Genomic DNA, 25,984 nt, shown 5'->3' on the forward strand with positions numbered 1-25,984 from the left:
AGTGAAGTACAGTACTGTGTCCCAAGACCCATCATTATTCTTTATAGTAGAAACAATATTAAATCGTACTGGGATATATTCTTTAATGCATAACCTTTAAATTAATGTTTAAAAATGCTGTGAAAAATGTCCATCTTGCCATTTTGTTATTGTACACTGTAGGTACATCACAAAAAGGCAAATATAGGTAAGAATATAAAATGAATTAAGTAAAATGAAGGTTTTATTAATCACTATATGTCTTCTAATATTATAATCCATTTGGCTCATAACGTATATGGTAAAATTATACTCTATTTACAGGATTTTTTTCCAGTTTTTTCCATAAACCATTCATTCACTGTATACCTTTTAAGCTATAATTTCAAAATTAAGAGAAACTTGTTGATTCCATGGTTCCCATGGGAAATTATACTGTGATGTAATTCTAATGCATCCGTACATAGTACAACTTTACATCTTTGACCCTATTAGTTCCATTATATCACTATGAAATCATGTAAAAATACAAAATAAAATATTGTAATATTATTAATATCATGTCATTTTATGGAAGCCTTTGGATTTTTTATTTTAGAGGAAGTGTTTGAATTTTTTTATTGGTGTGTATACTTTCAATTTCAGTTAACTTTATTGATTCAGATAAGTGCAATAAAAAGCTTAGAAAAGAATGTTTTACCACAAGCTGCTACAGTGTGTCCAGTATGTCAACTATTCTAACCTTCAAAACCTTGAATCATAGACTCAAACTGAATTTATTGATCCTCTTAAACAGCCTGTCTTTAATAAATACAGCATTAAAACAGCAGGGATCTGCAGTCATGTTAGCTGATCAGGGAATGCTATTCAGTGTGAGTAATCAGAGCAAGTTCAGGGTAAAGATCATCTTTCTCTCTTTGCATCCTCAGAGACATTGGCTAGGCAATCAAGGGCAACAGTAATTGCACCAGTTGCTCTTGTGAAATCATAACTCACAGGGCCTGCCACTGATGGAAATGTTAAAATCCACCCTCTTATGGCCAGCTTTTCAAGTGAACACTGATTGGGCTGTTATCAACCTGCAGCACCTTTCACATGAGGATATCCATTGCATACCCAAAGACCTGACTGCTGTGTATATTCAAGGAAAGAATAACATATTTATTATTAAAATGGTACATTGATAAAATGACCCAAACATGAACATGAAGATACATGAAAAGCGTACAATTTTAAAGTTAAGAATTTTTCATTTTAGGCAACCAAAAGGAATATTTAATAGATAGATAGATAGATAGATAGATAGATAGATAGATAGATATCAATAAATTAAAATGTTATCAATTTTGCTTTCACGCATGTCAGCACATCACACGTGCACACAAGACACAGATATTACATTAAAACCAAGCTCAAAATTAATTACAGAAGCATTTTTGTCAAATTTCTCAATAAATCTGGTATCCCCACATTTTAATCCACTGTTAGTGTATCAACAAAGGCCTGTTTCAGACATGTGATGTGTATGTTTCATTCTAACTTTAAAAACAATATGATTTTATCTAATAGCATTGTGCATTCCAAAAAATCTGGGGCAAGGAGTTGAGAGGGCAATTAGGTGACATCACAAAATGGAAAGAAACCCATTTTTAAAACACCAAAAGACAGCAGTCCAGAAATGACCAGAGCAAATTTCTCATTGTTAAATTTTAATGTGGCTTTTAAGGGTTGAGTTCTCGTATGAGAGAGATGGAGTCCCAAGGAAAATATTATTATTGATTCCATCATTTGGATGTAACCAATGCCTTAAGTAATTCTTCAGGTTTTCATTGTCAGTTTTTGAGCATCTGCTTGGACTGGGAGTATCATTAAGAACAATCTTCATTTAAAATTCTGGGCCTAAAGTACAAATTGTTCTCAATATACTCACAGGCACATCTGTTGAAAGCAAACATTAAAGATCAGTAAAAACAATGAGTTCAATACAAGCGCTGCCTGTTAAAAATTAAATGGCTTTATGAAACATTATAATTAATAGTCCTGCAATGGTCTATTTTAAAATATTGATCTATTACTGTGTGTAAAAAATATTTTTATGTACAGAGAAACACCCAGAATATAGATAACACTGGGCTATGGAATACTACATTATTACCAGGCACTCATATATCTAAAGAAAACTCACCGGCAGGTCTCTATACAGGTATATAGATATCTACAGGACCTGATGATATATTTACTTCTAACATCTGCTTAATACAGGTTTTTCTCTCTCAGGATATTTTGACAACATGTGTGTAAGCCCAAGTTTTGCTTTCTGTACATCTTAATTTTCCTGACTTCTTGCCTTGCACCTGGGTAATATGAAAAAAAAAATGCTTTTATGCCGGGAGGTACATATTTTTGGGATGGCTCAGCAAACCACACCAGTTGTCATTTTCTTTTTTTGTCAGAGATAAACATTACTATTACAGATAAATTAATAGCTTTTTTCTAGTCACAGTTCTAATTATATTTCTCAGCAGTTTGTCTTCAGAAATTGCTCCCCTGCATTTACATAAACATTTGTAAATGTCAAACACATTGCAGTTCCACAAATGATTTAGACAGGTGCTGAACAGAATTTAAAGGGAAATGAGATTAAGAAAATAATCTTAAATACAGCAATGACAAATCTGAAATCCACACTGCTCCTCTAGGGCTGTGAGAGGTCATTGATAAAATCTGCAAATCTGTGAATTCAGAATAATTAATTTCACAAATGAGACATGATGCTCCCACATAAAGTCTGTTGACGTTCTGGTACGCAAACAAACAGAGAAAAATGCTAGGGACTGTGGGAATGTTACTGCTGTGCTATGTAATTTCAATAAAAAATATAACAGCCCCTATAAAGGACTGAGTAGATTAAGTGCAATTTGATGAATTCTACATGGCATGCTTCTCAAAATAGTTGATCCATAGAATTTCATGTAACATTTATACATATTCATATGGTATATAGTTTTTACATCCATTTATCCAGTTTATACATCCATTGGAGAATACTTGTTAAACTGAGCAAGCAAAGTGAATTAAAATGTCATAATATTTTTTCTCATTTGTCTCCACATACTGTCTAAAATTAGGCCATTTCCATGAGCAACTTTTCACTCCTGTTATACATTAAAGAATAACACCTTCAGTTCTCAACTGGATTAGCAAAACCTAAAGAGCAGGATGTTTTAGGAATAGGAAGGTTTTGTTTCATTCATTTTCAGGTCAGATAAGATTTTGATTTGAAGAACAGCGGTTTTAATGCATATCAGTCAATTCAAATCAAATTTGAACTTTTCAGACACTGACTAACAAACCAGCAACAGTAACCCGAGCTAAAGTATTACATCTTTGGCACATTAAGAGAACTTCAAGAAAGCCAACCAAAGAGAAAGTATAGGTTCATGTTTCAACCCGCAATGAGTGCGAAAATACCCTCAATTTGATAAAAATATTATAATGCAACTTTTCTAGTCTTAAATTTCGTCCAAGTCCACTTGAAATGAGCACTTGTTTTCCCATTATGGCTTCTTTAATCTACTTACGTCTGAGTTGTCTCGCTTAAAGATCACTCCATGGTATTGAATGTTCATAGTCTGAGGTATGTGTTCCACTGCTGAGATGATGAAATAACACAACAGTTTACATATTTCTAAACTTGATCTGATAACTGATTTAAAAATCCATACCAACAATCAAATTTCCCTGAAAATATATACACACAAGTCACCGTTGAGGTGACTAAAATGGAGCAAATCTGGTTTCAGGAAACAGGAAGCAAGCCAAGACTAAAGAGCGTAGATCAGGCAGCAAATGGGCACTCGTCGTGACCGGGAAGGAAACCTATCCACCCCAGGGGACAATTAAGGGAGGGCATGGAAGGCAAGTGATGGGGAGAGGAGTGTGTGTGTCTCTCTTCCCTGTAGCTACATTAAAAATTCAACTAGGAGGAGGAATCCCCTTTCATTATCTTTCTTGTTTCTTGCGCCTCTAATGACAGTTGTTGTAAACATACATTGACAAACAACATTCAGTGCTTGTCCAGCTTTGGTTTTGTCAGATGGAACTATTAAAATAAAGAGAATTTCCTGCATTAAAGTTTGCATCTTCTGTTTAAAATCCTACTGTATATTTTTCCCTTCATGTAATATGGATTGTGCAATTGATTATTTTAAATCCGGAGTGAAAAACTAATTTCCAGGACTGGCATACACATTTGTGCTTCTTCAAAACATTCAGCACTGATATTAAAAAAAAGGAAAAAGTTAACCCACTAGCCAGGTTAATAGCACTGTAATTCTGTTAAATAGAATAGTACTGTAAAGCTTCTCATGTATGATTTGGCAAATCAGAAAAAATGAAATAAATTTCATAAACAAATTAAAATGCTATGTACTCAAGTATGATCTATGAATGTGGGTGTTGTAAACTTCAAAATGTTGCTGCGTAACTTAACAATTGGTGATTACCAATTTCAGGGAAGTAATGTATACAACAGCAGCAAAATTAGCTCCACGACAATATAGTTGTTCACTGTTAGAAGCAAGTACTCAGTGGTCTGCATTTCAGAACAAGGTGCATCCACTAGTCAATATTATCTACTGGGTAGCCCTTTCTCATGCCCTGCTTGTCCGATCCTCCTGTGTGCCATGCCCCCTTGTTAACCTCGTGTGGAATCCCCGCATTTACCAGCTGTTTCGTTTTATTTCCGATTAGTCCTGTGTATTTCAGTCCGCGTTCAAGTACATTTCCTAAGGTCTGTCATTGAAGTCTGATTGTCTATTCTGATGAGGTGTTGCATGTTCTCAGCTTGCTTCCATGTTCCTGCTCCTATTCCCCATTAAATCTCGCACTACCCAGTCCAACTGTCACGTCTCGGCGGGCAGGTGAGCAGGGAAGCAGACGAGAGCAGCCAGGAAGTCCGGTAAAGGGGTTTTATTACACGAACGACGAACAGGCACGGACATCCACGGACAATACAATGACGGATCTGGGGTAACGTACTCAGACGCGGACTAAATACAGAAGACAAGCTAGACATAACAGGACTCAGGTGATCACAATCAGGGCTGAACACGAGGTAACGAGGTGGGCGTGGCACACATCAGGAGCGGACGGAGCGGATCATGACACCAACGTTTTCCTCTCCTGCTTCCCCGCTCCGTGCACCCAGCCTGGTCACGACATCTTTAGCCTGTGACCTTTGCATCACACAAGTGTGATTTGTCAAGTGTGGTGAATAGTTTGTTTAGTAGTTTGTTCAGTAAAACCCAAGTTTGGTGTTCCACCCCATGGAGTTCTTAAGCCATTTTTCAATATAATACCTGTTTACTCAAAATCACATTCAGCTGATGCTTGCCTATGTATTTTTCACTTTCAACACACCTGGAGTATGCTTTGTAACTCACCTTTGACCTTTAATGATAGGTCATTCTCCTGAAGTTCTATGCTGACACAATTGTTTCAAAAGCATCTGTAGGTCATATTAGTCACTTGGTCTCCTTCTAAACAAGTCCCAAAAATCACACCTCTTTCAAAGTCGCTACACTCTTCTGCAGTAATCAGAATCATTTATACCCATGCATTGTGGTAGTATTAATAGATGTACAGAAGACATTGTTTTCAATATATTTAGTGACATTCCATTTACCCAATTGCTTTTTATCTCAGTTCAATAGCTGTATTTTACTGCAGGCCATTAGCTGTAGTCTATAAATTTTAGGATATATAAGTAGCCCTGGTGTGGCATGGTGGTGCCGTGGTTAGGACTGTTGCCTCCATGCCTGTCAAGTTTTGGATTTGAAAATAAGGGAAATTTTCCGGCACCCACCACAAGCCACCCCACCACCCCAACCAAGCTCCAGTATCCCTTACATTTTAAGACAGATGTACAAGAAATCTAAAATAACCACTTGTCATTTACATTTTATTTTCATTACAAATTTTCTTTTAATATCTCATGTTCACTCATGTGGCACTTTGGCATTCACTAATGACTTATTATATAGATTTGTTGCAGACTTTGTATCCTTGTTGAAGTCGTCACAGAAGGTGAAAGTAACGTTGTTTTTGGCACACAGCATTGCCATTTTAACCTCCGCATTTATGACCTGGTTAATGTTGTAAATGACCTGCAGACTACTGCAGGTGGCAGTTCTCGCAAGGCTACTGACAGTTCAGTTTGGAGAGGCAGAGGAATTTTTTTTTAATGATATTATAATACGGGAGATTTACGGGAAAATACTAATACGGGAGGGCGGCGGGAAAGAGGGGTAAAATACGGTAGTTTCCCGGCCAAAACGGGAGACTTGACAGCTGTGGTTGCCTCACACTTCTGGGACTCAGGTTCGAGTCTCCACCTGGGTTACATGTGTGTGGAGTTTGCATGTTCTCCCTGTGTCGTCGTAGGGTTTCCTCTGGGTACTCCGGTTTCCCTCCCGCTGCAGTCCAAAGACATGCTGAGGCTAATTGGAGTTGCTAAATTGGTGTGTGTGTGCCCTGGAATAGGCTGGACACCCATCCTGGGTTGTTCCCCACCTCATGCCCATAGATTCCAGGATAGGTTCCAGACCCCCCATGACCCAGAAGAATAAGCAGGTTTGAAAATGGATGGATGGATGGATGGATGGATGGAATTGAAATAGCCCTGTAAATAAATGTCTTCATTGTCATTCATATTTACAAACATCATTCCACTCATTTTGTGGGAATTAGACAAATACTTTGAAATCAATGATTTCCATTTAGTGAAATTTATTTTCTATATTTCAGTATGTTAAATAATTATGGCTAGGAAATTTATTACATTACTGCATAGCTTTAATTTTAGTCATAACGCATTATTATTTCTTTGATCGCCTTAATGCATGCAGTATTTTGAAACCCAAATGAGGGTTTAATTTAATATTTTATTTATTTTATGTTCATTTGTCTTTGCTCTAGGATGGTGTTTTTTTTTGTATGCCACTTGGATTGTAATTTGTATTGTAGTTGATGCTTGATTTGTGTGATTTGTAAAATAAAGGAGAGGAGAAAAAAATAATAATTCAAACTAAAATCAAAACATCCAGCTAACGTTTCACAAGGAAGCTGATACTACTTGTTTTGTTTTATTTCTAAAAATTTCCAGATGGAGACATACATAGGATAAAAATATTGTAATTTGCAGTATTTCTTTTATTTTATTAAAGGCTTGTGCCTTAAAATCTTAAGGTCTTTCTCCAAGTGCACTTTCAGTGGTTGTCAGGCTTCTGAATGTACAGCCATGTTTGCCAAATAGGTTTTAGATTTTACATGAATCATGTGGCTGGAATTAAATAGTGTGTCATTCTGCCTGTGAAAAATCTGCAAGTATATGTACATGTAGTTAATGACATTAATCGCTATGGTGTGCGATTAAAAACAATAGCTTAACATTGCTACTTTTAATACAATGACCTCTTTTGACTTATTTCCACTTGTGCATTTAGCCTTTAAAAAAGCATCAAAATTCAGCTTGTTTTTGCTTGCAAATAGTATTTTGGTTGGAAATTAATATCTGTACATCACAAGTTTAAATTAAACCATATAATTTGAGTATTTTTTCCAACTAATTGTCACATGGTGAGAGACGAAAGACTTGTAGGCAGATGTTTGGGTGAACAAAGGCAGTTTATTGAACTACCTGAGAGCAGGGAAACAAACAAGACCATGAGGGAACAAAACAAGAAGGCGAGTACGGGGAAGGACACGGACATACAGGAGGAGAGACGTTAATGACCAAACTGGGGCTGATGACACAAACAGGTACTGAAATACTAAGTCTAACAAGGGGTAACGAGCAACAGGTGTGGCTCATCAGGGATACATTAGGGAGGAAACAGGAGGGTCAGGCGGACATGATGTAACACTAATTTTGAAAATCAGAGAAAATTGATAAGTTACAGTAACACATTTGTGAGAATGACCAATGTTCTCCCATTTGTGGTAATTCTACATTAATTTAGCGATTCAATATGTAGGTATTCATGATTGTAAGGTTTAATGTTTAGTGTGATTAATTGCAATTAATCGCTGAAAACTGTGATTCATTCGTTTTTTTTCCCACAGTGCTAATAATCATGCATTTAGTACATACATATATAACTGGTCTTATTTTGTATTTCCTTGTCAACTGAGTTCTGGGCTAAAGCCCTGCAAGGAATCAAAGGTAAGACCAGTTACAAATGCATGTATTATCTATATATTGTACACACTCAAGACTTGTAGCAATATAACAATTAAATCATGTGACCGTACAAGCATTCATGTTTCTGAATGCATTCCTACATCTGGATTTTTCAAGTAGAAATAAAAAAGTAATAATTCAGCAAAGAAAAAAAAGTTATAGTTTAAAAGTTAATAAACTGATACTTTTTCAAAGTACTCGATATAAAAATTTTAAGACAATCTGTACAAATACTATTCCAATATTTTTACATTCTTGGAATGTTATATTGTATTATAGATGTAAATGGACTGCATTTGTATAGGGCTTTACTATGAGTACTCAAAGTTCTTTATAATACATGCCTCACATTCACCCATCCATACCACACATTCATACACCGGTGGCGAAGGCTGCCATGCAAGGCACCAACCTGCACACCGGGAGCAATTTGGGGTTCAGTGTCTTGCTCAAGGACACTTTAACAGGATGAGGAGGAACCAGGGCTCAAACATGCAACCCTCTGGTTGCCAAACAATAGCACGACCTCCTGCGCCACCATCTTCCCCAATATAGAACTGGTAACATTACTGTTTGCTGAGATGTAATGTATTTACACACGCAATATCATTATTATAAGCACACAAATACACACACAATGTCATTCTTATAAGCTTAAGGCCAATTTAGAGTCACAAATGTGCTTTAAGAACATGTCTTTAGATAGTAGAAAGAAACCAGGCAACCTGAAGAAAACCCACATGAAGCCCCATACCACCCTTGATGCACTTCCTTGCAGTACAACATGAGCTGAACAGATAGCTAATCAAAAGAGATTATGAAACAAGGAGCACACTTCTTTGCCCCCCCGCTTGGCTCAAATAGCTTGCTTCATTTCATAAATTCCAGCATTTGGTACTCCAAGTGAGAGACTTTTCAGCTGCTTGATTTATTTTACAAGGAATGAGAAGCCAGGCACAGTAGATGATGGCAATTTGGTTGCAATCTGTGGAAGACTTGAGGAAACAAAACGAGAAAGATGGGGAACTTGGGAAATGAGATATACTTTGCTATCAAGGTTATCCAACCACTAATTAGCCTAGCTAGGAAGATGAATAAAATGTCTTCTTTTTACATGTGTTATATGTACTTGTATTTTGTAACATATAAATAAAGGAAATTAAAATTAAATAATTGTATCCTATAAACTTACACTCCTTTCTAATTAACTCTACTATGGGTAAAGTAAAACTGTAATATGTTAAGAATCATGATGGCTTCCAAGCATGGATTTCATATAGTCCAGTAAACACTTGAGTCAGAATTTTTGAATCGCACATAAGTGTAGAAAACTTAAGCTGAGAACAAGGTGGACATTTTCCTTTATTTGTTTGCAGGGTATTACATGACCTAGTAGCATTCTTGCCTCACCCGTTAAATTAAATACTTTCCAAAGTTAAGGCCTAATTAATGTAAATGTATTTTACTGTTATTCATTTACTTGTATTTGCTATTCTCATATTAGCGAGGCCAGGCATGTGGGTGTTTTTCTCAAATCCGTGGATGTCTTTTTACCTGGAGATTTTTGTTGTCTACCACTTCTCTTTCAGATTATCTCGAAGAATCTAATTTCATTTTCTCTTCATCTATAAGCCAGTTTCCCTTGACTGACTGGCTTCAGTTGCGGTGTTCTTCGTTGTATTTTGTTGTTTGATATATCTTCTTGAATCAGAATGGGGAATAAAGGTATCTATATTAAGCACAATCCTTTTAATGAAATGTTTGTTTATGCAATATGACATGAGGGGCCATGCTGTATTTCATCAATAAAGTCACAACAAAAGCTTATTGTTAGGTAATAGGGGTAATCTAGGGTGACCAGACGTCCTCCAAAAAGAGGGCATGTCCTCTTTTTTAACATAGTTTCCTCCGTCCTCCAGGCATTCCAAAAATTCGTTAAAATGTCCACCTTTCAAAGAATCACGAAAAGAGTTGACCGTTTTTGCCTAATTACATATGATATATACCAAGAATGAGCAGCCTTCAGCCATCCTCCGTTCATCCGCGTCACATTACGTTACGTTATCAATAATTGTAACATCAAGTAGCAGCAACACTGTTTTATATTCTATTTCCGCCCGACAGCACAATGGACAGTGGTTAGTCTAAAAATGATTGTCTAAAAAAAGTGATAACTAAGAAGTTTTTGTAAAAATTAAATGTCAACAAAAATAGAAAAGTCTAAAACCGAAAACGCAAGTTTTCTGATCGTCACAAGTCGAAATATCTGTTTTTTGAAGTAGGACGAAATGAAACCAAAGCGAAATGCAGGGTGTGCGATTCCTACATGTCCGTCGCTAATAAAGGAACGCTTGATTTACAATGACATATTGAAAGCGAGAGACATTGAAAGACTGTACGAACGTACGATTCAAATGCCAAGATGACAACATTTTTTGAGCCGAAACATTCAAACTGCTGACAAAAAGGCGCGTGCAGCTGAAGCTACATTAGTGTTTTATACTGTTGCTCATCATCAGTCTTATAGGTCTATGGACTGTACTGCTGGCTTAATGCACACATTGTTTGCAGACTCTGACACTGCAAAAATATTTCGTGTGGTAGGACGAACTGTTTATGTTATCTAATGATAATATTCGAGTTTCAGTTTTTTAGGTTGCTCACTAAATTGTAACCGCTATATGTCACGTATGGTAACTGTGAAGTTGGAAAATATATTTGGTCATTTTTGTCCTCCTTTTTGACTGTCGGTGTCCTCCTTTATAGCCGAACCCATCTGGTCACCTTAGGTAATCACTTGCAATGCACTGGCAACTCCATGCTCAGGATCTACTTTGAAACAGAAATGTTGCAACTTGGGGTACAGGTAAACAACAAATGATAAGCATTGGATTCCTTCTAAGTGAAGCAACAATATATTTCATGCAACAAAACATCTGCCCCACAACATCTCAGAATAACCATAGCATCCTGCAGGCAAGAATTTATAGAAGCCGTACAGTGTTTTTTGTAGAACTGCACATCCACATCACACTTATCAACGATTAGGTGTATACTGAATCATATGACCATGTGACAGTTCTCCATTGTTTGTGTGTCCTCAGCCTGTGGCCCTTGACTCCGCAATTGTGAATTGTTAAGGTAAGGTAAACCTATTCTGTGCAGGCCTACATAAGAGAAGCATAACGTAACAATGACTTAAGTGACAAATAAACTTGTTGATTTTTAGAAAATTATATATAATGCCATATGATCGAAGAGCTCCTTCATAAAGAGGTCTTTGACTAGGGGCAACAGTGAACAGCAAAACACATTAATTCACCAATTCAAAATACAAAACAAACTGACACCTGGGGTATGTTTCCAAAAAGCATAGTTGCTAACAAAGTTGGAACTGAGTGTTTCCAACTATGTAAGTTGCTCATGGGAGCTTTTGGGACAAGTAGCCCTGGCCTGCAAAGAACTAATTAAATCAAAAATGGTCTGTCAGAAACAAAACCTTCTTGCCATGCTGGAATGTTATTATGGTCTCCATATTTACAAACTAAATCAATTTATGTATATTTATTGTATATAATTTTAAAAAGATGTCATCTTGACAGAATCTTTGGATAAACTAAATATTTGTGTTCTTTCAGAAATGAGCCTTTAACTTAATGAGTTTCTGTGTATAATGGGTGAAATTAGTACTATTTTAAGTTATAAGTAAATAGGGTAATTTTTCAAATATGAGCCTAATTTAATGACTAGAAATAGCTGAGCATGGGGGAAATTTTATCATTTCAGCAGTTTTGATTAGTTTTAATTAGTTTACTAGTTGTACTAGCATCCATTTTTGTCTACAGTTACGATCTCCCCATATGGGTTTCAAGTTGTGTTTCTTGTGTGCAATCTTGTGTTCAGCACTTTTCCCCATTGGAATGCATGCCAATTACATCCCCTACCTACAGTATAACGTTTCAACTTATAAGCCATTTTGCAGAAATGCATTCATGCTCATAGATAAAGGTACACCTGTCTATAGTTTCTTTACTATTTACAGTGCAGGCCAGATACAGATGGGTGTCTTTATAAACTAGAAGCTCTACAAATAATTATATTGTTTTTGTTTGTAGTTTGGTGTTGGCTCTGCAAGAAACTGGCATACCATACACTTTATCCCAGCTTTGAGCCCTGCTGGAAAAGCAAGATGGATGGATAGGTGGATTTTTGGTGCTACAATAAAAAAATATTATATTCTGTACAAAGATTTAAAGTTCAGAATTAGTATTTTATATTCAGCTCTAGATTTCAGAGGAAGTCAGTGTTCATGAATTTCAGTACTAGTACGAATTCTTGCAGCTGCATTCTCTAGCAGGTGGAGTCACTTCAAGGAAGCATTTCAACAGCCAGATAGCAGAGTTATACAATAATCTAATCTTGAATTAATTAATGCCATCAATTCTGCAAAAAGTAGAGGCAGCATTGCCTTGGATTAGACTATATTTAACTGTAGAAACAAAAGAAAGCCACATTTATTATATATTAAATGTTGGACTTTGTCCATTTAATCATCATAAACAAAGAGTTAGTTTAAAGTTTGAGAATATATATTTGGGAGAATTTGGCCCTCTAGGTTTTTATTATCTGAGTTCTGCAAATGAGAATTTTATATCACCCAAACTGTACCAGTTACTCATCCCATGTCTTGTGCATGGACTCAGAAGTTAGCAAATTGCGTATATTTTCCATATTAATTGTATTTAAAACCATGGGGCAGAATACAGTATGCAAGCAGAAGACCAGAGGAAGTTATGTCAGTTCCATTGGCACTGTGCCAAGACACTAAGTATTAATAAAACAAAATCTGATGTAGTGTGCCTGTTTCTTGAAAACACAGGTGGGGCTTGAACCCCAAATTACTAGAAAGGAAATTAGAAGAATTGTTTTTTTGGAAAGAGTCAATTTGAATTAGTTTCATTATATGGATTTGACAAAATTGATAATTATTTTATATATCATTGTAAATGTTATAAGTACAGAATGTATAACTTTTGAAATAATTAATTTCTTCTAATTTAGAATAATTTGCAAATAATATTGGTGAAATAATAGTATTGGTGATCAGTATGTATAGGGCCAACATTGACAGTACAGCTTAATGAAAAAAATACTTGGATCATTATGTTAAAATTTTGCCATCAAAGAAATTGAGGCATTATGGTGTTGCAGTGATTGGCACTGCTGTGTCACACCTCTGGGAGCAGGGTTTGAGCCTGCAATGGGTTGGTGCCTTATCCTGAGTTGTTCCCTGCCTTGTGCCTGTATCCTCTGGGATAGGCCCTGGACCCCCTGGACCCTAAATAGGACCAGCAGTTACAGAAAATGGATGGATGGATCAAAGAACTTGACTGTTGCTGCTATATAATAGGCTGGTTAGTTGATTAGTGTTATGATTAATCAGCAAATAAACTGTAAGGCAGCAAATTTTCCATAAGCCTTCTAAGTCTACACTGTAAAAAATGTCCGTGAAATTAACTGAGAAATTCTGTAAAATAGCGACATAAAAAAACTGTAAAAGGAAAAACAATAGAGCAGCGTATATTTGACATTAAGATTTTGTAAAATACTTAACAAAAAACAACTGTTAATTTTTCAGTAAAAATATGTTTTTTAAAAAAAATTTTTGGTAGAGTTAACAAATTACTGTAGTTTAAACGCAAACAAACTGTAATATAAAAACCAGTACAATACAGTTAAAATTACACCATAACGGTGTGAAAATAATATTTTTTTTAATCAGGTCAACTTTGTTTATACTGAAAGAAACCGTGTTACATTTTACAAATTAATATTCTGTGCTTTACAGATGAGAAACAGTAAAACTTTAAAAAACACTTGCTTTTTGCTACGTGCGTTACGAACCAACAAGAAATAGTCCACACAACTCAGGATTTCTGGTTTGTCAGACAGCTTTTGACGGTACATTTGGGGCTACCGTCAGAACTTCGCCTCATGGCAACACCTCTGGTCCGTTGATAAGAAGGTATTTTTCTACTGAGGTGATAAAAAATAATGCAGCACCGGCGGGGCTCATGTCCCAGCATGCCCCGCGTGCATTTGTAAATAGCCCTTGTATTGTTGTTGTTATTGCTAATGGTTATATTTCCTTATTGTCGCGTGTGTTTACCTGTGTCTTATGTGTACCCTGTCCGATCCTCATGTGTAATTAGCGTCCGTAAATCTCCCACCGTGTATGCGTCGCACAGTTGAGCATCTGACAACCTCGTGTTTCCTGTATATAAGTGGTTCGGTGCTCTTTGGGTGCCTGGTGTAGTTCTTTTCTGGATTACTAATAAAGAGCGTGTTACCTCGGCAAGAGAGTGTTGGCAGCTGGGGTTACCAGAACAATTCCGTAAAATATACAGCAAAACAATAATTGCTTTTACCGAATAACATGTATTTTCTACGGAAAAAAACTGGCAGCTGTGGTTACCAGAATAATTCTGTAAAATATATAACAAAACAGTAATTGCTTTTATCGAATAACATGTACATTTTACAGTTTAAACCAGCATATAACACACTGGACTTCTGTTATATTTACTGGTTTATACTGTAAAATTGACATGTTATTCGGTAAAAGCAATTACTGTTTTGTTGTATATTTTACGGAATTATTCTGGTAACCCCAGCTGCCAGTTTTTTTCCGTAAAAACTACGGGATTTTTTTTACAGTGTAGGTTTGGCCTTACTGTCATCACTATGAAGTATTGTATGTCGACAGATAGTGCTTTCTTTTAGGTCATTTTATTTCCAGACAAGATGAAATATGTTCAATTCGCATCATTTATGTTTCAACCTTTGGGAAGTCTGCTTGAAGATATGTGTGGTCATTATACGAGGGGGCATTTATTTTAAGTTGGACATTTTTATTTATAATGGGTGCCACTAAATTAAGCTTAAGGTGTTTGTTTAACTGTAGCATCAAATCAGACAATCTTTATTCTGATAATAATTTTGTGGTTGTGCTTAGAGATTTATTTTGGTGTAATAACCTACTTTAGAGAGAATATCAAGTAAGTCATCATTAAAAATAGGTTATGAGCCAGGAGTCCAGTTGGCAGTGCAAGCAGAAATGATTGACAGTAAAATCATTTACAGTGATCTGCAAAATAAAGCATGCACTGCAAAACTAAGACTCTTTTCATATTTTAATATGTTGTGTGGCTAGATTATTCTTAAAGATATGTTCCTTACACGTATTCTGTGGGGTTAAATTGCCCTCCAGAAAACTAAACTTATTCCAAAGACAAATCCAGATTTTTAATTAGGATTGAAGGGTTTTATTTGTAACATGCAAGGTATACAGTCAGACTATAACCTGCAGTGAAATTCAAGGTGGTGAACTCCACCAAAATAAAAAGAGTAAAAGCATTAAGACATAGAAAGTAAAAATATAATAAATATGTGATAATAAAAGAACAGAGAGTTACGCTGAAAACAAAAAAAGACCAAAGATGTGCAACACAGTTCAAATAAAGGGCAACAAGTATTAAATAGGGAGCAAATGTTAGATTATAGCTGTCGATTAAGTAATCTGTTTTCTTAAGGGTAGAAGCTCATCCTCAACTTACTGAGACTGCAGAAGCTTTTCAGACCAGGTTGTTATATGGGTGGGTTGTGTTCCTGCTGATTTTGGCAGTTCCTCTCCTGTGTTGTTTGAAGTAAATCTCCTGCAGGGAGGGCAGGTCAGTCTTGCAGATGTGTTCAGCTGAACATACCACCCTCTGCAGAGCTTCATGGACCAGGGCAGAGCAATTACCAAACCAGGCTGTGACTCCCATGGTGAGGATGCTCTCCAACCCTCAAGAGTAGAAGGTTCTGAGAATGACTGGTGAATACTTGAACTTCAGCAGCTGCCTAAGATGGCAGAGCCAATGCCTGGCTTTAGATGTCCCAGTATATGATTCAACCAGGTGAGGTCATCAGAGACACAGATTCCCAGATATCTAAAGGTATTCACCCTCTCAAATGGGACCCTTTCGATGATGAGAGGGCTATATGTGCAACTGTTTAAGCCTAAAGTCCACCACAATCTTCGTAGTCTTAAAGGTGCTGAGCGAGTGGCAGTTACTGTAGCCTGATAACACTGGGTCAAACAGTTCCCCTCTTCCAAGTAGGTCTTCTCATAGTTTGGAAATCAGGCCAATCACGATTATGTCACAAATTTGACTATTTCATTTGAGCTGTTTGGCTACACAGTTGTGCGTACAAAGGCTCAGAACACAGCCTTAAGGGTCACCAACATTGAGGGTTATGGGAGATGAAGTACAGGATCTCACCCTCACCACCTGGGGTCTGGGGTCTATCTATGAGAAAATCTAGGACCCACTCACATTCAGATCCAGTTTCTTGAGTTTGGAGAAGAGTTTAACTTTGGTATTGAAAGGTAAACTAAAATCTATGAACAACATGCACAACATTCACACATAGTTCCCCTGCCACTGTCAAAGTGGGCAAGAGTAGCATGCAAGATGTCAGAGATGGCATCATTAGTGAACCTATTTGGGCAAAATGGAAACTGAAGTGGGGTGGCACGGTGGTGCAGTGGTTAGCACTGTTGCTTCACATCTCTGGGACCTAGATTCAGGTCTCCGGGGTGTTCCATGTGTGTGGAGTTTGCATGTTCTCCTCATGTACTTGTAGGGATTCCTCCAGGTAATCCAGTTCCCGCCCCCCCCCCAGTCCAAAAATATGCTGTAGTTATATGCAGTTGCCAAATTGCCCGTAGGTGTGCATGTGTGACTGAATGTTGTGAATGGTGTGTGAATGGTGTGCCCTGGGATCGGTTAGTGCCTTATCATAGGTTGTACCCTGCCTTGCACCCATAGCCTCTGAGATGCTCCAGACCTCCTGAATAGGAGAAGTGATTGCAGAAGATGGATGGATGGGTAAACTGAACCGGATCAATGGTGGAACAGATATAATCTTTAACCAGCCTCTCTAAGCACTTCATGACAAGGGAGTTCAGGGCAACAGGGCAATAATCATTTGGAGAGGTGGGGTTGCATGTTTTTGTAACTGGGACAGTGGTGGATTTTTTTTTTAAAAAAAGGGGGAACAGCAGCACTGGCCTACAGTCGACACGACTACATATTTTTTGATTTTTTGATTCAGGGGCTGCTGAAAAATTTTTAGCCGTCTTCCAAACCAGCACAGTATTTATATTTTATGTATTTTTGAGTTACTAAACTTTTTGTGTGTCATCTGCTGGCCTTCATGTGTTCTCTGTGGTTTTCAGCAAACTCCCAAAAATTTCCATTTAATATTTTTATATGTATGGATATTATATATATGTTGACCCCTGCGATATTTCAAAACTCCGATGGAGAGAATCGACTGTTGCTTGAACATTTGTGTAAAAAAAAAAACCCCCAGCAAGTTGATCAGTGCAGAACCATAGAACATGTCCAGATATATTATCCGGGCCAGCTCCTTCACTGTCGCTCACTTGCTGCTGGGACATACGGACTTGTTGCTCAGTGACCATAACCGCATGGAAGAGATAGTCCAGAGACTCACTCTGGGCTTCACTGGCACACTCAACCACAATGTCACCAGCAGCATTCACAGCAAAGAGAATGAAAAAGGTGTTCATGTGTTCTGCCTGCGAGGAGTTGGCATATGTCACAGAGAGGGGTTTACCTCTGCAATCGATGATTGTACTGAGTCCTCACCACAGGCTTTGAGCATCCCCTGCATGAAAGTGAAAGTGGGACTCCACCCTCACCTTGTACCTCCTCTTCGCATCCTTCACAAGTTTCCCCACACTATAGGAAGCCGCTTTATAGTTGCTACTTACCTAAATTGAGTGTTACTTTATATTATAAGGCCTAATCTCGGTATAATCACTGTACATTTTGTTTTACTGTATTATTACATTGACAAAGTATTAAATGTTTTATCCTGTTTATAATGAAATACAGGACCAACAGCATGGTTAATTAAAACTGTATTAATAAAAATTAGTGATGTAAGACTTATATCTATAGGTTCACAGCAGCACATAATAATGCTGGTTTCTTTGACAAGCTAGCGTATCAACACTGGTGACCACCAGGGGAATGCATATTACACACCAGTATTAAACTCAGCTAAAAAAACCGAAACATATTAGTTACTCATAAGTTTTCAAGTGGCCCACGGATGAGAATGAGAAAATGCAGGTGAGGTGTTAGATGTTTTGATTTGTGAGGGGGGGTCCTGGAAGCATAATCTGCTATTTACTATTTTTGCCAGTAGATGGAGTGCTTGGTGTCACTGTATTGTAGTCAAAAACAAGAAGACTAAAATCTGAATGGTTCTTAAACACAATAAACAAGGAAAAAAGTATGTTGGTATGGACTCCTAGAGCAGATGACCTAGATCATTATAATTGTAGTTATCATGAATTATTATGAAGATCTTAATAAAGATACATTTTATACATATTTTGGTCATTTAATTACTGACCTATTATCCCAAGGTTCCTAGATTTTTCAAGAACATAATTGCCATTATTGTAACTAATTTTCTGTCTTAAGAACACTTCATACCAAAAACTTTTTTTCCTGTTATAGACCAAAATGTATATGGACAAGTTACCTAGCCTAGCACTTCCTTATCTTCCATAAAATGTAAATTTAAATTGTAATAAAAAATATTTTTGTCCCCTAGTGTAAAATGATTTATTTAATATAAGTTAGAAGTTATTTTTACTTGATTCAACTTGTAGCTTGTTGCAAATGATAAATGTTGTTGCCATTCTTTATGGAAATAGCATTTCCAATATGAAAAACTATGCAAAAAAGCTTATGAAATGTAAAACCAGTGAAAAATGAAAAAGTTCCATGAATCACTGTTCTGCAGTCTTCATTGAAATAATGAGAGATTATTTCAGCACTAAATTAAACACATTACTTACTCCTCACATAGCTCAGAATTTTGTACAGTGGCTTGGGATTAGTAAATTATTAAAATACATTTTATATATAGACTGGTTGCTATCTTATTACTGTTATTATATTATTTATTTCTTATATTTATGAGGTTATAAGTTTAAATACAATAAATGATCAAGTATCAATTGTGATTTTAAAAAGTAACAGTGAACTTTTTGTTAAATATAGTAATGGGAAAAGCAACTGGGTAAAGCAAAAGTCAAAGAGGGAGGTCCATGACACATAAGTAATTTGTCGATTAAGAAATTTGTTTTGCATTCTTCTGTTTTAGGCATAATTTTAACCTATCTGCATGACCATAATGTAATGCTCTGTGTGAGAGATGCTGTTTCCCTCTCACCAGTCAACAACAGTTTCCAGGGCTTCCTTGCCAGAAATCACACATCATCTCATCTTTGGGTTTTATAACCTTCAACTCACTGGAACAAGTCTTTTAATGTTAGGAAGTTTCTTACTGGAGAAAGCACATAAATAATATGTGTAAGCTATATGATTCAATTTGCTTGTTTTGTAATCTAATTTAAATAGGTCTGATATTTGTGAATTTAATTATAGCTACATTTGACAGTGTTTCTAGACAGTCATACAATAGTTTCAGTTATGTAAAAGTGCTATTAGAACTAAGCAATAAATACAATTTTAACAAGAGAAAACATCAACATCAGTCAGCTGTTTAATTGTTGTTACTGGCTGAAACAAAGAGGTAATTACAGAATTTAAAACTTTCATATTGTTCAATTGTTGTCTAGTAGAATGAAAAAGAAATCAGATGGATGAAATTTTAAACAAAAGGCAGAAATAGCCATGTCGCAGCATGTGTAGCTGTTTGTAACACTTTTTCTACAACATATTGAGTGTGATTCAGAGGACAAGAGGATCGATTGCTTTGAAGAACATAGCTTGTCCCTTGCTTGAGTATCAGCTGACATTTGTTTTCCAGCACACTAACTTTCTCTTTTTCCATCCATCTTGGTAATACTGCAGTAATTGTGTGACTGTGAAATATACACATACTGGCAATGTGCATCTTATTGCAAACAAGTGTGCTGACATGTTGTGGCTGGTGGTGTGTGGGGGTTGTTATCTACTTCTCTTAGATCAAGATGAAAATAACCCATAGACAGTTGGCTGTTGATAGATTTTGGTGAGGTGTTGATTTTAGGGGGAGGGTACTCTCTGTACACAAGCTTGGCAAAATATTTTGGTGGGAAGTCATTATTGGAAGAGGCAGATAGTGAACTGTGTTTTTTTGGAGATCAGCAGGAATCTTGATCTGCCTATACAAGCTACAAGCCCCTTGGTGCCCATCGAGCCATGCTGATATATTGCCAAGCAATGGGCAAATAAGCAGGACAAACAAAAACGCTGCTTTAACCCCCCACCACCCTATGAGTGCAAACCCGACCCCCACCACCAGACCAGAGACAGCCTCCTCTAGCTCTGTGCAATTAAACACTCCATCTGTCTGAGAAGCCTTCATAGTCATTCTAGTATATTCACACGCTTCTCTAATTTCAGTTCCTTAAAAAAAAAAAAAAAAACACTGAGGGCACAATGAGTCTTATTGCAGAGTAGCAGCTGAAAACAAAATTGCAAACAAGCTACAGATACATTTTTAAAGGAGTAATACAAAATAATCATATATATATATATATATATATATATATATATATATAGAGAGAGAGAGAGAGAGAGAGTATATTTATACACACACACACACACACACACACTTTGAGGATTATATAGTTGTTTTCACATATAGAGACAGATATGCAAGCACAGACGTAGCTTGCTACTTCAAAAAATAATGTTCTTTGCCTGATATCTATTCTTTAACAAAGTGTGAATTGAGGAGGGCTGGGAGCCAGATGGGGCAGACTTATCAGGTTACCTGTTATAGCAGCACATCTGCCAAGGCAGTCAATCACTGTGATGTCTATGACAGGTCGATGGAGCCTGAGCAAGAAGGGCTAATGCAAAGGGAAGAACGGCTGAGGTGGTTCTCCAATAATCACCCCACTCCTCTCTCTGGGGTTTCATCCAGTTCTAGTGTTGGACTTGAATTTGCTCAGACTCCCAATTCTGCCTGGCCCTAGACGCTCAAAACAGCTCAGTTGCAGAGGCTTGTGATGTACCACCAACACAATGCATATTTGCACTGTTTCTGCATATAGTTTTTACATATTTCATGCTGTGACGATAGATGCATATATACATCTGTTCATAAAATGCAGTTCAAGAATATTTACATTTTTGTACATTTGTTTTGGACAATGGAGAATGTGGGATTTAATTTTTAAAAATGCCTAACTTGGTAAATGTTTCTAGGTGAAACTGAATATTTTTATATGTATAGATAACCAGATCTCTTTATTTGTAGTACATAATATAGTTTCAGAAATGATAAAAACATAAAATGGGTATGCATGCCCATACGTGAAATATACTGTTTTAAATTCTGTTGCTGTTACTCTGTCTGGGCACCCACTATTCTCAATGCCAGTCAACATACATAACTTGACATTTTTAGCAGATAAGAGCTTTTTCCAGGAATACAAAAGATAGGAAGCAATGATATTTTTTCTCCACAACGTTTAAACTCAAACAGCAAAGTAGCCTAACCTGATATGAGCCCAGCAAACTATAGAGCAGGTATTTTTAATATTCGTATACTTGTAAGTGATTTGTAAGTGCATTGTGCCCAGACAGTATCTGAACTTTCCTGTCAGCTACTTTAACAGCAAATAGATAGCTTGATGAATTATTCATGGTTGGCAATTTTCTCCTCGTCACTGACTCATCAATCATAGGTGCCTTAAGACCTCCGAATTGGCCAGTTGAGTTGCATTTGCAGGCACTATTATAAGGGGAGAAATAGTTACCATTACGAATCTGACAGCTCAGGTGGTGGTAGTGCAAAAATTCCAATTGTAACTATAGGCTGTCTCCAGTTTACTTGCTGACCAATAAATGGCCTTACAATCTTGCGTTTTTTTCTTTATGTCTTTAATATGCTTGCTATTGAAAGGCATGTAAGCTGTAGCAATGAGGTGATTCTTTTTCCAAACAAAGGTGTATTTTCATAAAAAATCAATGCAAATATTTGCACTTTTTTGTCTTTTTTGGTACAGATAGAAATTCTTTGGTGAAAAGGCCCTCTTCAGAAGAGCGATTTGATACATGATTGCATGCATTTACCCATGTAATTGAAATAATGAGAGATGATTGCTTTGAGCTATTAGTCATAAGTTCCTGATCTTTTTGTTTAATCCTGGCATCAGCTGTCAGCCTGCTCACTGGAGCTTTGGGAAGATGCACTAAAGATATCATTTGCATCACCTCAGACTGTAATTTTGCTGTTGTTTTTTTTCCTTTCTTTTTCTTTTTTTTCCTTCAGCTGATACAAGCTTTATGTTCCATATAACTCTCCCTGGAGTGTAAGGCCTATTGTATTGTTTAAATAAGAAAGAAAGATGCATGAGTCTCACAGTTAAAATCCACAAAGAAAAATAAAAACCTTTTACAAGCGTTTAAAATTTCATTCTTTCATATGTACCTGTTGGACATTGTTAATGCTTTGTATTTTATATCATGAATTTTGTATTGTTGCTACAGATTACATTAGAAATCCCTGTTGCATGAACACCATCTATACCGATAAAAGTCAATAAAATACAGGTTAAAAAATAAATGGAAGTTCTCATTCAGATAACCTTATCAAATGATTTTAAAAATTTTAGCCAACATAAGACAAACATATAAATTAGGCTTAGGTCTAATAGTTAAGATTTTTTTTTATTATTTTATTTTATTTTTAGTATCTGTACCTCAAGCAATAACACCTGACCATTTAATAGTTGTTTGCACAAATAAATTGTACTTGGACAATTTTGTGTTTGAATAGTGTTAATGGTTCATGGTTTCAAGAATGATTTTCATCACTGAAGAATTTATGCAAATTTTTTCCATTATTATTATTATTATTATTATTACAGCTGGACATAGTAAAAGTGTAATACATTTTGGAGACCCTACACATATTGCTGATTCAAGGTCTTGATCTATTTTAAACATAACAGTCATCTCTTGCGTGTTCTCTGTAGCAGTTGGTCTGTAGTTCGCCGACACTGCAAGAAATCTGAAACCGGGTGGTCTCATTTGCTGTGTGTCATGCTGAAGTCTACAACTTGTCAATTTGTACTCTTCAGGTGGTAGGAAAATCATATTGTGACTCTGAAACATTGGGAATCATTACTTTGATTTTAGCTTTTAATGTCCTTTATTCTAGGGGAGAGATCCATAATGTGGTACGGTATCTGGTCTAAAAGTATTGTTATCGGGAACCTTTGCATTTTAGAGAAAAGAAAAAAATGCCCCTGTGTGCTATTGTTCAGCGATACAGGGATTTCTCAAAGCATCTGGCAGCCTCAGGCAGAATTTTAATGCTCAAAGCTCCACAGAGGAAACCTGAAAGGTATCTTGCTGTTATCATGTAACACTCTTCTAGCTGTAATTAAATAGAAGTGCTGGGCACAAAGCAATTTTGGGCAGAGTAAATGCAGGATTTTTCAAAACCAGTTACAATTTAATTGAGCCATATCAATTTATTTTCCATTTGAAAATGTCATGTCTTTTATAGGAGCTAACCAAATTTGCATCAAGTCACAAAATGTTTTAGAACGGAACAGAACATATGGAAAATAAATATATAAGTCTAAATGGCTAGTATTTATAAAGCATCAAACCATGACTTGTAAATGCATGATGCCCTTACTGCTATCACTGTAGCTATATTTGCTGAATATATTCAACTCAACCAGTGTCACTCAGTAAAAAGGATCATTAGTTCTGTCAAGTCATTATTAGTTTTAACATGTGAGATGGACTGGTTTCAAGTACAGAAATTTTTTTATCTTCCTAACATTAACCTATAATTCTGATACTCAGGCGAATAGTTGGCCTCAGGTGATTTGCTCCTCACAAAACAAGGTATTAACAATACACAATGTGTATCCATAGTTAATCGTGTCTTTTCTATGAATATATGTACAAAATTTGGCATGACATCAAGAAATTGTTCATGTCATTTACGGCAAAGCCAGTTCTTTGAGTAATTAATTTCAGCAAAATACTGCAGACTAACAATATACAGCAGCAACACTGCACACAGATGATGGAAAGTAAGCCTAAGTGACAAAGTTTTGAACTATGACCTACAAAATCCAGTTTACTCTTGGTAAAAAAAAAAATCATAATTTCATCAGTTTGTCTTTATATTGCTGGAGGAAATCATATTCCTGTAATAATGCTAGACAGGGTAAAGCAAAGCAAGATTAAAGGAGTACATGAGGCATGGATTTATTTTTTGCATATATAACATAATTCTCTATCAAACACCAACACATAACCATCCTTTAATTATTAGCATTTATAAGCCTGATTAATGACTAACCTGAAAGCCAGAGGACCACTCATTTTTAATTTGAATTGTTCTGCATGCATCTGTTATTACTGTTCAGTGGCTATGGAATGATGGTCACTACAGGCTCAGATCTGAACACATCATTGAAAACTGTGCTGAAAAAGAAGTCCAGGAAGTCCAGTGTCCTCCAAGCAGGAGCGAGGACAAGGAATTGGGGGCTCTGCATCATCAGAAATAAGGAACCTGAAAAAGGACACAAATGCACTCTGAGAAAGGGCAACAGCGCTATTACAGTGACATGAGAAAAGTAGATACTATATGCAGTTTATAACAAATTGCTTAAATAAAAAATGGCAGATAATGTAATTGATGAATATGGAAATAGAGTTACCAGCAAGGGCCCTGCCATTTCACATTAAGGTACTTATATTGAATTTCAGTAAATAAAATGAGTTACTGACAATAGAATCATCTTTAATAACAGAAATCTAAATTTAATTAAGACAATTATGAAAAAAATGCTTAGAACTTGCCTCAGTCTAACTTTAATAGTGATAGTCACTGTAACAAAGGAATATGTAACCCTATGACATGGACAAGAAGAGGAAATGTGACAGCTGGGCAAGTGCAATTTAAACCAGTTTCATTTTCTTATCATTTCAGTGTACTATGCTCATTTACTTAGCAATATTAAGAAGTACCACAAGAGGGCTAGGACTCAAACTATTAAAGTGCATGTTACTAGTGTATGACTGTAATGCTATGAGTCACTAGTGAGATTTAAACACAGACTCTCCTGTTTACTACATAACAAGAGAAGGAGGAAGTGACTAAGTGAATATAACCAACCAAAGTAACCTGCATAGACCTTTAATACAATTATTATGGAGCTGGTGATAATTTACAGTGCAGTCATATGGCTCTACCACTCAATCTTAATATGGAATTAATATGTGTCATTCCCATTCTTAATTAATATTCTTTGAACAGATTGATTAGATATGACCACAGCATTCTTAATGAACACGCCTGGATGAATTGCACTAAAATATTAATTGTCTGATGCATGTGATTTAAAATGCATCCCAAACGTCTAATTCTTAATATAAAGCATGATCTTTGTCACAGATTGGCCTGATTCCACATTGCTGGCTACCTCCAAATGGTAATCATTTACACCTAAAGGCTATCTATCTATCTATCTATCTATCTTAGCTCACTCTGGCCACTTTGCTCAGTCTTGAGTTTAACGCTGTCTTCAGTGATTGTCATTTGTTTGTTTGTTTGTTTGTTTAATCTGCTAATAAATTGACTTAGCAGGGCAGGAAGAAGACCTGGTACTCTGTATGCAGTTTGAGG

At 36.3% G+C, this 25,984-nt stretch overlaps 1 protein-coding gene across 2 annotated transcripts in view; it reads right to left on the bottom strand.

The window, feature by feature from the left end:
- Positions 1-24,014: 24,014 nt before the first annotated feature.
- foxg1a (forkhead box G1a) overlaps positions 24,015-25,984 on the bottom strand; it is a 74,183-nt gene continuing 72,213 nt past the window's right edge. For both annotated transcript variants that reach the window (XM_072698946.1, XM_072698945.1), the window contains one exon: positions 24,015-24,868. The gene's annotated coding sequence lies outside the window, so the exon portion shown is untranslated. The remainder of the gene's footprint in view (positions 24,869-25,984) is intronic.

Source organism: Paramormyrops kingsleyae, chromosome 14, assembly GCF_048594095.1.
Source record: "Paramormyrops kingsleyae isolate MSU_618 chromosome 14, PKINGS_0.4, whole genome shotgun sequence".
NCBI classification, from domain to species: Eukaryota; Metazoa; Chordata; class Actinopteri; order Osteoglossiformes; family Mormyridae; genus Paramormyrops; species Paramormyrops kingsleyae.